General features: G+C 35.8%; 10 non-coding genes across 10 annotated transcripts; all 10 read left to right on the plus strand.

Moving 5' to 3' along the window:
- The first annotated feature begins 900 nt into the window (after positions 1-900).
- trnar-ucu (transfer RNA arginine (anticodon UCU)) lies at positions 901-992 on the plus strand. The gene is given in 2 exon segments: positions 901-937; positions 957-992. It is a non-coding gene; the product is annotated as a tRNA-Arg (tRNA).
- A 1,857-nt stretch (positions 993-2,849) lies between these two features.
- trnar-ucu (transfer RNA arginine (anticodon UCU)) lies at positions 2,850-2,941 on the plus strand. Its single transcript is given in 2 exon segments — positions 2,850-2,886; positions 2,906-2,941. It is a non-coding gene; the product is annotated as a tRNA-Arg (tRNA).
- Positions 2,942-3,829: 888 nt separating this feature from the next.
- Positions 3,830-3,921, plus strand: trnar-ucu (transfer RNA arginine (anticodon UCU)). The gene is given in 2 exon segments: positions 3,830-3,866; positions 3,886-3,921. It is a non-coding gene; the product is annotated as a tRNA-Arg (tRNA).
- An 886-nt stretch (positions 3,922-4,807) lies between these two features.
- trnar-ucu (transfer RNA arginine (anticodon UCU)) lies at positions 4,808-4,899 on the plus strand. Its single transcript is given in 2 exon segments — positions 4,808-4,844; positions 4,864-4,899. It is a non-coding gene; the product is annotated as a tRNA-Arg (tRNA).
- An 886-nt stretch (positions 4,900-5,785) lies between these two features.
- Positions 5,786-5,877, plus strand: trnar-ucu (transfer RNA arginine (anticodon UCU)). The gene is given in 2 exon segments: positions 5,786-5,822; positions 5,842-5,877. It is a non-coding gene; the product is annotated as a tRNA-Arg (tRNA).
- Positions 5,878-6,765: 888 nt separating this feature from the next.
- trnar-ucu (transfer RNA arginine (anticodon UCU)) lies at positions 6,766-6,857 on the plus strand. The gene is given in 2 exon segments: positions 6,766-6,802; positions 6,822-6,857. It is a non-coding gene; the product is annotated as a tRNA-Arg (tRNA).
- An 886-nt stretch (positions 6,858-7,743) lies between these two features.
- On the plus strand, positions 7,744-7,835 carry trnar-ucu (transfer RNA arginine (anticodon UCU)). Its single transcript is given in 2 exon segments — positions 7,744-7,780; positions 7,800-7,835. It is a non-coding gene; the product is annotated as a tRNA-Arg (tRNA).
- An 883-nt stretch (positions 7,836-8,718) lies between these two features.
- On the plus strand, positions 8,719-8,810 carry trnar-ucu (transfer RNA arginine (anticodon UCU)). The gene is given in 2 exon segments: positions 8,719-8,755; positions 8,775-8,810. It is a non-coding gene; the product is annotated as a tRNA-Arg (tRNA).
- Positions 8,811-9,696: 886 nt separating this feature from the next.
- Positions 9,697-9,788, plus strand: trnar-ucu (transfer RNA arginine (anticodon UCU)). Its single transcript is given in 2 exon segments — positions 9,697-9,733; positions 9,753-9,788. It is a non-coding gene; the product is annotated as a tRNA-Arg (tRNA).
- An 885-nt stretch (positions 9,789-10,673) lies between these two features.
- On the plus strand, positions 10,674-10,765 carry trnar-ucu (transfer RNA arginine (anticodon UCU)). The gene is given in 2 exon segments: positions 10,674-10,710; positions 10,730-10,765. It is a non-coding gene; the product is annotated as a tRNA-Arg (tRNA).
- Positions 10,766-10,968: the final 203 nt, after the last annotated feature.

Here is a 10,968-nt window from a genome sequence, read left to right on the forward strand (position 1 = left end):
AGTCCCACCAGAGTCGACCTTTAGATATTGCAATTAATGACACAAGGCAGCAGTGAACATTTTAAAATTGTATGATTCCTGTTGAATTAACGGGTTCATGCTAAAATAATGCACTTACTTTGAGTTAAACCCAGAGATTTGGGGTTCGAGTCCCACTAGATTTTCACATGTAGCAGTTTGATTTAATGACAGGGTTTGAGTGTTTAAGAAGAAAAAACTGCTGTTTGTGGTTTCAGTAATATCTACATGAAACATTTTGGTGCAGAAACTGTTATGGTTTTTGGTTTAATTTCCACTGAAGTTCAATTAAAAGACAGCAATGAACATTTAAACTAAAAGATTATGGGTTGAATGAATCCCTTCGTGCTTGTGTTTTTTGCAAACATTTTGGTGGAGTTCTACGTGTCTCTGTGGAGTAAAGGACAGCACATTGGACTTCTAGCTAGTCTCTAAAGAAGTGGTTCAAGGGTTGTGTGTTTGAGTCTCACCTGAGTCGACCTTTAGATATTTAAATTAATGACACAAGGCAGCAGTGAATCTTCAACCTGTAGGGTCCATGTTGAATTAATGACTTCATGCTAAAGTAATGAACTTACATTGAGTTAAACTCATAGATTTGGGGGTTTGAGTACCACCACAGTTCAGTCTCACATGTAGCAGTGTGATTTAATAGAAGTGTTTGAGTTTTTTAGGAGAAGAAAAGTGCCATTTATGGTTTCAGTAATATGTAAATGGAATATTCTGGTGAAGAAATTTAAAGAATGTTAGTTTAAGTTCCACTGAAGTTACATTTTTAGAGATGATAAAAAAACAGTGAACATTTAAACTATAACATGACAGGTTGAAGGAAGCCCCTGAAGCTTTAGGTCTTTTTTGTGACTATTTTTACTAACACAAAGTGGCTCTGTGGCGCAATGGACAGCGCATTGGACTTCTAGCTAATCTCTAAAGAAGTGATTCAAAGGTTGTGGGTTCGAGTCCCACCAGAGTCAACCTTTAGATATTGCAATTAATGAGACAAGGCAAGCAGTGAATATTTAAATTGTATGATTCCTGTTGAATTAACGGGTTCATGCTAAAATAATGAACTTACTTTGAGTTAAACCCAGAGATTTGGGGTTCGAGTCCCACTAGATTTTCACATGTAGCAGTTTGATTTAATGAAAGGGTTTGAGTGTTTAAGAAAAAAAACTGCTGTTTGTGGTTTCAGTAATATCTACATGAAACATTTTGGTGCAGAAATGTTATGGTTTTTGGTTTAATTTCCACTGAAGTTCAATTAAAAGACAGCAATGAACACTTAAACTAAAAGATTATAGGTTGAATGAATCCCTTCGTGCTTGTGTTTTTTGCAAACATTTTGGTGGAGTTCTAAGTGTCTCTGTTGAGTAAAGGACAGCACATTGGACTTTGTAGCGAGTCTCTAAAGAAGTGGTTCAAGGGTTGTGTGTTTGAGTCTCACCTGAGTCGACCTTTAGATATTTAAATTAATGACACAAGGCAGCAGTGAATCTTTAACCTGTAGGGTCCATGTTGAATTAATGACTTCATGCTAAAGTAATGAACTTACATTGAGTTAAACTCATAGATTTGGGGTTTGAGTACCGCCACAGTTCAGTCTCACATGTAGCAGTGTGATTTAATAGAAGTGTTTGAGTTTTTTAGGAGAAGAAAAGTGCCATTTATGGTTTCAGTAATATGTAAATGGAATATTCTGGTGAAGAAATTTAAAGAATGTTAGTTTAAGTTCCACTGAAGTTACATTTTTAGAGATGATAAAAAAACAGTGAACATTTAAACTATAACATGACAGGTTGAAGGAAGCCCCTGAAGCTTTAGGTCTTTTTTGTGACTATTTTTACTAACACAAAGTGGCTCTGTGGCGCAATGGACAGGGCATTGGACTTCTAGCAAATCTCTAAAGAAATGATTCAAAGGTTGTCGGTTCAAGTCCCACCTGAGTCAACATTTAGATATTGCAATTAATGACACAAGGCAGCAGAGAACATTTAAATTGTATGATTCCTGTTGAATTAACGGGTTCATGCTAAAATAATGAACTTACTTTGAGTTAAACCCAGAGATTTGGGGTTCGAGTCCCACTAGATTTTCACATGTAGCAGTTTGATTTAATGACAGGGTTTGAGTGTTTAAGAAGAAAAAACTGCTGTTTGTGGTTTCAGTAATATCTACATGAAACATTTTGGTGCAGAACTGTTATGGTTTTTGGTTTAATTTCCACTGAAGTTCAATTAAAAGACAGCAATGAACATTTAAACTAAAAGATTATAGGTTGAATGAATCCCTTCGTGCTTGTGTTTTTTGCAAACATTTTGGTGCAGTTGTAAGTGTCTCTGTGGAGTAAAGGACAGCACATTGGACTTCTAGCTAGTCTCTAAAGAAGTGGTTCAAGGGTTGTGTGTTTGAGTCTCACCTGAGTCGACCTTTAGATATTTAAATTAATGACACAAGGCAGCAGTGAATCTTTAACCTGTAGGGTCCATGTTGAATTAATGACTTCATGCTAAAGTAATGAACTTACATTGAGTTAAACTCATAGATTTGGGGTTTGAGTACCACCACAGTTCAGTCTCACATGTAGCAGTGTGATTTAATAGAAGTGTTTGAGTTTTTTAGGAGAAGAAAAGTGCCATTTATGGTTTCAGTAATATGTAAATGGAATATATTCTGGTGAAGAAATTTAAAGAATGTTAGTTTAAGTTCCACTGAAGTTACATTTTTAGAGCTGATAAAAAAAACAGTGAACATTTAAACTATAACATGACAGGTTGAAGGAAGCCCCTGAAGCTTTAGGTCTTTTTTGTGACTATTTTTTACTAGCACAAAGTGGCTCTGTGGCGCAATGGACAGCGCATTGGACTTCTAGCTAATCTCTAAAGAAGAGATTCAAAGGTTGTGGGTTCGAGTCCCACCAGAGTCAACCTTTAGATATTGCAATTAATGACACAAGGCAGCAGTGAACATTTAAATTGTATGATTCCTGTTGAATTAACGGGTTCATGCTAAAATAATGAACTTACTTTGAGTTAAACCCAGAGATTTGGGGTTCGAGTCCCACTAGATTTTCACATGTAGCAGTTTGATTTAATGACAGGGTTTGAGTGTTTAAGAAGAAAAAAACTGCTGTTTGTGGTTTCAGTAATATCTACATGAAACATTTTGGTGCAGAAACTGTTATGGTTTTTGGTTTAATTTCCACTGAAGTTCAATTAAAAGACAGCAATGAACATTTAAACTAAAAGATTATAGGTTGAATGAATCCCTTCGTGCTTGTGTTTTTTTGCAAACATTTTGGTGGAGTTCTAAGTGTCTCTGTGGAGTAAAGGACAGCACATTGGACTTCTAGCTAGTCTCTAAAGAAGTGGTTCAAGGGTTGTGTGTTTGAGTCTCACCTGAGTCGACCTTTAGATATTTAAATTAATGACACAAGGCAGCAGTGAATCTTTAACCTGTAGGGTCCATGTTGAATTAATGACTTCATGCTAAAGTAATGAACTTACATTGAGTTAAACTCATAGATTTGGGGTTTGAGTACCGCCACAGTTCAGTCTCACATGTAGCAGTGTGATTTAATAGAAGTGTTTGAGTTTTTTAGGAGAAGAAAAGTGCCATTTATGGTTTCAGTAATATGTAAATGGAATATATTCTGGTGAAGAAATTTAAAGAATGTTAGTTTAAGTTCCACTGAAGTTACATTTTTAGAGCTGATAAAAAAAACAGTGAACATTTAAACTATAACATGACAGGTTGAAGGAAGCCCCCTGAAGCTTTAGGTCTTTTTTTGTGACTATTTTTAATAACACAAAGTGGCTCTGTGGCGCAATGGACAGCGCATTGGACTTCTAGCTAATCTCTAAAGAAGTGATTCAAAGGTTGTGGGTTCAAGTCCCACCAGAGTCAACCTTTAGATATTGCAATTAATGACACAAGGCAGCAGTGAACATTTAAATTGTATGATTCCTGTTGAATTAACGGGTTCATGCTAAAATAATGAACTTACTTTGAGTTAAACCCAGAGATTTGGGGTTCGAGTCCCACTAGATTTTCACATGTAGCAGTTTGATTTAATGACAGGGTTTGAGTGTTTAAGAAGAAAAAAACTGCTGTTTGTGGTTTCAGTAATATCTACATGAAACATTTTGGTGCAGAACTGTTATGGTTTTTGGTTTAATTTCCACTGAAGTTCAATTAAAAGACAGCAATGAACATTTAAACTAAAAGATTATAGGTTGAATGAATCCCTTCGTGCTTGTGTTTTTTTGCAAACATTTTGGTGCAGTTCTAAGTGTCTCTGTGGAGTAAAGGACAGCACATTGGACTTCTAGCTAGTCTCTAAAGAAGTGGTTCAAGGGTTGTGTGTTTGAGTCTCACCTGAGTCGACCTTTAGATATTTAAATTAATGACACAAGGCAGCAGTGAATCTTTAACCTGTAGGGTCCATGTTGAATTAATGACTTCATGCTAAAGTAATGAACTTACATTGAGTTAAACTCATAGATTTGGGGTTTGAGTACCACCACAGTTCAGTCTCACATGTAGCAGTGTGATTTAATAGAAGTGTTTGAGTTTTTTTAGGAGAAGAAAAGTGCCATTTATGGTTTCAGTAATATGTAAATGGAATATATTCTGGTGAAGAAATTTAAAGAATGTTAGTTTAAGTTCCACTGAAGTTACATTTTTAGAGCTGATAAAAAAAACAGTGAACATTTAAACTATAACATGACAGGTTGAAGGAAGCCCCTGAAGCTTTAGGTCTTTTTTGTGACTATTTTTACTAGCACAAAGTGGCTCTGTGGCGCAATGGACAGCGCATTGGACTTCTAGCTAATCTCTAAAGAAGAGATTCAAAGGTTGTGGGTTCGAGTCCCACCAGAGTCAACCTTTAGATATTGCAATTAATGACACAAGGCAGCAGTGAACATTTAAATTGTATGATTCCTGTTGAATTAACGGGTTCATGCTAAAATAATGAACTTACTTTGAGTTAAACCCAGAGATTTGGGGTTCGAGTCCCACTAGATTTTCACATGTAGCAGTTTGATTTAATGACAGGGTTTGAGTGTTTAAGAAGAAAAAAACTGCTGTTTGTGGTTTCAGTAATATCTACATGAAACATTTTGGTGCAGAACTGTTATGGTTTTTGGTTTAATTTCCACTGAAGTTCAATTAAAAGACAGCAATGAACATTTAAACTAAAAGATTATAGGTTGAATGAATCCCTTCGTGCTTGTGTTTTTTTGCAAACATTTTGGTGCAGTTCTAAGTGTCTCTGTGGAGTAAAGGACAGCACATTGGACTTCTAGCTAGTCTCTAAAGAAGTGGTTCAAGGGTTGTGTGTTTGAGTCTCACCTGAGTCGACCTTTAGATATTTAAATTAATGACACAAGGCAGCAGTGAATCTTTAACCTGTAGGGTCCATGTTGAATTAATGACTTCATGCTAAAGTAATGAACTTACATTGAGTTAAACTCATAGATTTGGGGTTTGAGTACCACCACAGTTCAGTCTCACATGTAGCAGTGTGATTTAATAGAAGTGTTTGAGTTTTTTTAGGAGAAGAAAAGTGCCATTTATGGTTTCAGTAATATGTAAATGGAATATATTCTGGTGAAGAAATTTAAAGAATGTTAGTTTAAGTTCCACTGAAGTTACATTTTTAGAGCTGATAAAAAAACAGTGAACATTTAAACTATAACATGACAGGTTGAAGGAAGCCCCTGAAGCTTTAGGTCTTTTTTTGTGACTATTTTTACTAGCACAAAGTGGCTCTGTGGCGCAATGGACAGCGCATTGGACTTCTAGCTAATCTCTAAAGAAGAGATTCAAAGGTTGTGGGTTCGAGTCCCACCAGAGTCAACCTTTAGATATTGCAATTAATGACACAAGGCAGCAGTGAACATTTAAATTGTATGATTCCTGTTGAATTAACGGGTTCATGCTAAAATAATGAACTTACTTTGAGTTAAACCCAGAGATTTGGGGTTCGAGTCCCACTAGATTTTCACATGTAGCAGTTTGATTTAATGACAGGGTTTGAGTGTTTAAGAAGAAAAAAACTGCTGTTTGTGGTTTCAGTAATATCTACATGAAACATTTTGGTGCAGAACTGTTATGGTTTTTGGTTTAATTTCCACTGAAGTTCAATTAAAAGACAGCAATGAACATTTATACTAAAAGATTATAGGTTGAATGAATCCCTTCGTGCTTGTGTTTTTTTGCAAACATTTTGGTGCAGTTCTAAGTGTCTCTGTGGAGTAAAGGACAGCACATTGGACTTCTAGCTAGTCTCTAAAGAAGTGGTTCAAGGGTTGTGTGTTTGAGTCTCACCTGAGTCGACCTTTAGATATTTAAATTAATGACACAAGGCAGCAGTGAATCTTTAACCTGTAGGGTCCATGTTGAATTAATGACTTCATGCTAAAGTAATGAACTTACATTGAGTTAAACTCATAGATTTGGGGGTTTGAGTACCACCACAGTTCAGTCTCACATGTAGCAGTGTGATTTAATAGAAGTGTTTGAGTTTTTTTAGGAGAAGAAAAGTGCCATTTATGGTTTCAGTAATATGTAAATGGAATATATTCTGGTGAAGAAATTTAAAGAATGTTAGTTTAAGTTCCACTGAAGTTACATTTTTAGAGCTGATAAAAAAAACAGTGAACATTTAAACTATAACATGACAGGTTGAAGGAAGCCCCTGAAGCTTTAGGTCTTTTTTGTGACTATTTTTTACTAGCACAAAGTGGCTCTGTGGCGCAATGGACAGCGCATTGGACTTCTAGCTAATCTCTAAAGAAGAGATTCAAAGGTTGTGGGTTCGAGTCCCACCAGAGTCAACCTTTAGATATTGCAATTAATGACACAAGGCAGCAGTGAACATTTAAATTGTATGATTCCTGTTGAATTAACGGGTTCATGCTAAAATAATGAACTTACTTTGAGTTAAACCCAGAGATTTGGGGTTCGAGTCCCACTAGATTTTCACATGTAGCAGTTTGATTTAATGACAGGGTTTGAGTGTTTAAGAAGAAAAAAACTGCTGTTTGTGGTTTCAGTAATATCTACATGAAACATTTTGGTGCAGAACTGTTATGGTTTTTGGTTTAATTTCCACTGAAGTTCAATTAAAAGACAGCAATGAACATTTAAACTAAAAGATTATAGGTTGAATGAATCCCTTCGTGCTTGTGTTTTTTTGCAAACATTTTGGTGGAGTTCTAAGTGTCTCTGTGGAGTAAAGGACAGCACATTGGACTTCTAGCTAGTCTCTAAAGAAGTGGTTCAAGGGTTGTGTGTTTGAGTCTCACCTGAGTCGACCTTTAGATATTTAAATTAATGACACAAGGCAGCAGTGAATCTTTAACCTGTAGGGTCCATGTTGAATTAATGACTTCATGCTAAAGTAATGAACTTACATTGAGTTAAACTCATAGATTTGGGGTTTGAGTACCACCACAGTTCAGTCTCACATGTAGCAGTGTGATTTAATAGAAGTGTTTGAGTTTTTTAGGAGAAGAAAAGTGCCATTTATGGTTTCAGTAATATGTAAATGGAATATATTCTGGTGAAGAAATTTAAAGAATGTTAGTTTAAGTTCCACTGAAGTTACATTTTTAGAGCTGATAAAAAAAACAGTGAACATTTAAACTATAACATGACAGGTTGAAGGAAGCCCCTGAAGCTTTAGGTCTTTTTTGTGACTATTTTTTACTAGCACAAAGTGGCTCTGTGGCGCAATGGACAGCGCATTGGACTTCTAGCTAATCTCTAAAGAAGAGATTCAAAGGTTGTGGGTTCGAGTCCCACCAGAGTCAACCTTTAGATATTGCAATTAATGACACAAGGCAGCAGTGAACATTTAAATTGTATGATTCCTGTTGAATTAACGGGTTCATGCTAAAATAATGAACTTACTTTGAGTTAAACCCAGAGATTTGGGGTTCGAGTCCCACTAGATTTTCACATGTAGCAGTTTGATTTAATGACAGGGTTTGAGTGTTTAAGAAGAAAAAAACTGCTGTTTGTGGTTTCAGTAATATCTACATGAAACATTTTGGTGCAGAACTGTTATGGTTTTTGGTTTAATTTCCACTGAAGTTCAATTAAAAGACAGCAATGAACATTTAAACTAAAAGATTATAGGTTGAATGAATCCCTTCGTGCTTGTGTTTTTTGCAAACATTTTGGTGCAGTTGTAAGTGTCTCTGTGGAGCAAAGGACAGCACATTGGACTTCTAGCTAGTCTCTAAAGAAGTGGTTCAAGGGTTGTGTGTTTGAGTCTCACCTGAGTCGACCTTTAGATATTTAAATTAATGACACAAGGCAGCAGTGAATCTTTAACCTGTAGGGTCCATGTTGAATTAATGACTTCATGCTAAAGTAATGAACTTACATTGAGTTAAACTCATAGATTTGGGGTTTGAGTACCGCCACAGTTCAGTCTCACATGTAGCAGTGTGATTTAATAGAAGTGTTTGAGTTTTTTAGGAGAAGAAAAGTGCCATTTATGGTTTCAGTAATATGTAAATGTAATATTCTGGTGAAGAAATTTAAAGAATGTTAGTTTAAGTTCCACTGAAGTTACATTTTTAGAGCTGATAAAAAAAACAGTGAACATTTAAACTATAACATGACAGGTTGAAGGAAGCCCCTGAAGCTTTAGGTCTTTTTTGTGACTATTTTTTACTAGCACAAAGTGGCTCTGTGGCGCAATGGACAGCGCATTGGACTTCTAGCTAATCTCTAAAGAAGAGATTCAAAGGTTGTGGGTTCGAGTCCCACCAGAGTCAACCTTTAGATATTGCAATTAATGACACAAGGCAGCAGTGAACATTTAAATTGTATGATTCCTGTTGAATTAACGGGTTCATGCTAAAATAATGAACTTACTTTGAGTTAAACCCAGAGATTTGGGGTTCGAGTCCCACTAGATTTTCACATGTAGCAGTTTGATTTAATGACAGGGTTTGAGTGTTTAAGAAGAAAAAAACTGCTGATTTGTGGTTTCAGTAATATCTACATGAAACATTTTGGTGCAGAACTGTTATGGTTTTTGGTTTAATTTCCACTGAAGTTCAATTAAAAGACAGCAATGAACATTTAAACTAAAAGATTATAGGTTGAATGAATCCCTTCGTGCTTGTGTTTTTTTGCAAACATTTTGGTGCAGTTCTAAGTGTCTCTGTGGAGTAAAGGACAGCACATTGGACTTCTAGCTAGTCTCTAAAGAAGTGGTTCAAGGGTTGTGTGTTTGAGTCTCACCTGAGTCGACCTTTAGATATTTAAATTAATGACACAAGGCAGCAGTGAATCTTTAACCTGTAGGGTCCATGTTGAATTAATGACTTCATGCTAAAGTAATGAACTTACATTGAGTTAAACTCATAGATTTGGGGTTTGAGTACCACCACAGTTCAGTCTCACATGTAGCAGTGTGATTTAATAGAAGTGTTTGAGTTTTTTAGGAGAAGAAAAGTGCCATTTATGGTTTCAGTAATATGTAAATGGAATATATTCTGGTGAAGAAATTTAAAGAATGTTAGTTTAAGTTCCACTGAAGTTACATTTTTAGAGCTGATAAAAAAAACAGTGAACATTTAAACTATAACATGACAGGTTGAAGGAAGCCCCTGAAGCTTTAGGTCTTTTTTGTGACTATTTTTACTAGCACAAAGTGGCTCTGTGGCGCAATGGACAGCGCATTGGACTTCTAGCTAATCTCTAAAGAAGAGATTCAAAGGTTGTGGGTTCGAGTCCCACCAGAGTCAACCTTTAGATATTGCAATTAATGACACAAGGCAGCAGTGAACATTTAAATTGTATGATTCCTGTTGAATTAACGGGTTCATGCTAAAATAATGAACTTACTTTGAGTTAAACCCAGAGATTTGGGGTTCGAGTCCCACTAGATTTTCACATGTAGCAGTTTGATTTAATGACAGGGTTTGAGTGTTTAAGAAGAAAAAAACTGCTGTTTGTGGTTTCAGTAATATCTACATGAAACATTTTGGTGCAGAACTGTTATGGTTTTTGGTTTAATTTCCACTGAAGTTCAATTAAAAGACAGCAATGAACATTTAAACTAAAAGATTATAGGTTGAATGAATCCCTTCGTGCTTGTGTTTTTTGCAAACATTTTGGTGCAGTTGTAAGTGTCTCTGTGGAGTAAAGGACAGCACATTTGGACTTCTAGCTAGTCTCTAAAGAAGTGGTTCAAGGGTTGTGTGTTTGAGTCTCACCTGAGTCGACCTTTAGATATTTAAATTAATGACACAAGGCAGCAGTGAATCTTTAACCTGTAGGGTCCATGTTGAATTAATGACTTCATGCTAAAGTAATGAACTTACATTGAGTTAAACTCATAGATTTGGGGTTTGAGTACCACCACAGTTCAGTCTCACATGTAGCAGTGTGATTTAATAGAAGTGTTTGAGTTTTTTAGGAGAAGAAAAGTGCCATTTATGGTTTCAGTAATATGTAAATGGAATATATTCTGGTGAAGAAATTTAAAGAATGTTAGTTTAAGTTCCACTGAAGTTACATTTTTAGAGCTGATAAAAAAACAGTGAACATTTAAACTATAACATGACAGGTTGAAGGAAGCCCCTGAAGCTTTAGGTCTTTTTTGTGACTATTTTTTACTAGCACAAAGTGGCTCTGTGGCGCAATGGACAGCGCATTGGACTTCTAGCTAATCTCTAAAGAAGAGATTCAAAGGTTGTGGGTTCGAGTCCCACCAGAGTCAACCTTTAGATATTGCAATTAATGACACAAGGCAGCAGTGAACATTTAAATTGTATGATTCCTGTTGAATTAACGGGTTCATGCTAAAATAATGCACTTACTTTGAGTTAAACCCAGAGATTTGGGGTTCGAGTCCCACTAGATTTTCACATGTAGCAGTTTGATTTAATGACAGGGTTTGAGTGTTTAAGAAGAAAAAAACTG

This window comes from Sander vitreus, unplaced genomic scaffold, assembly GCF_031162955.1.
Source record: "Sander vitreus isolate 19-12246 unplaced genomic scaffold, sanVit1 ctg697_0, whole genome shotgun sequence".
Classification (NCBI taxonomy): domain Eukaryota; kingdom Metazoa; phylum Chordata; class Actinopteri; order Perciformes; family Percidae; genus Sander; species Sander vitreus.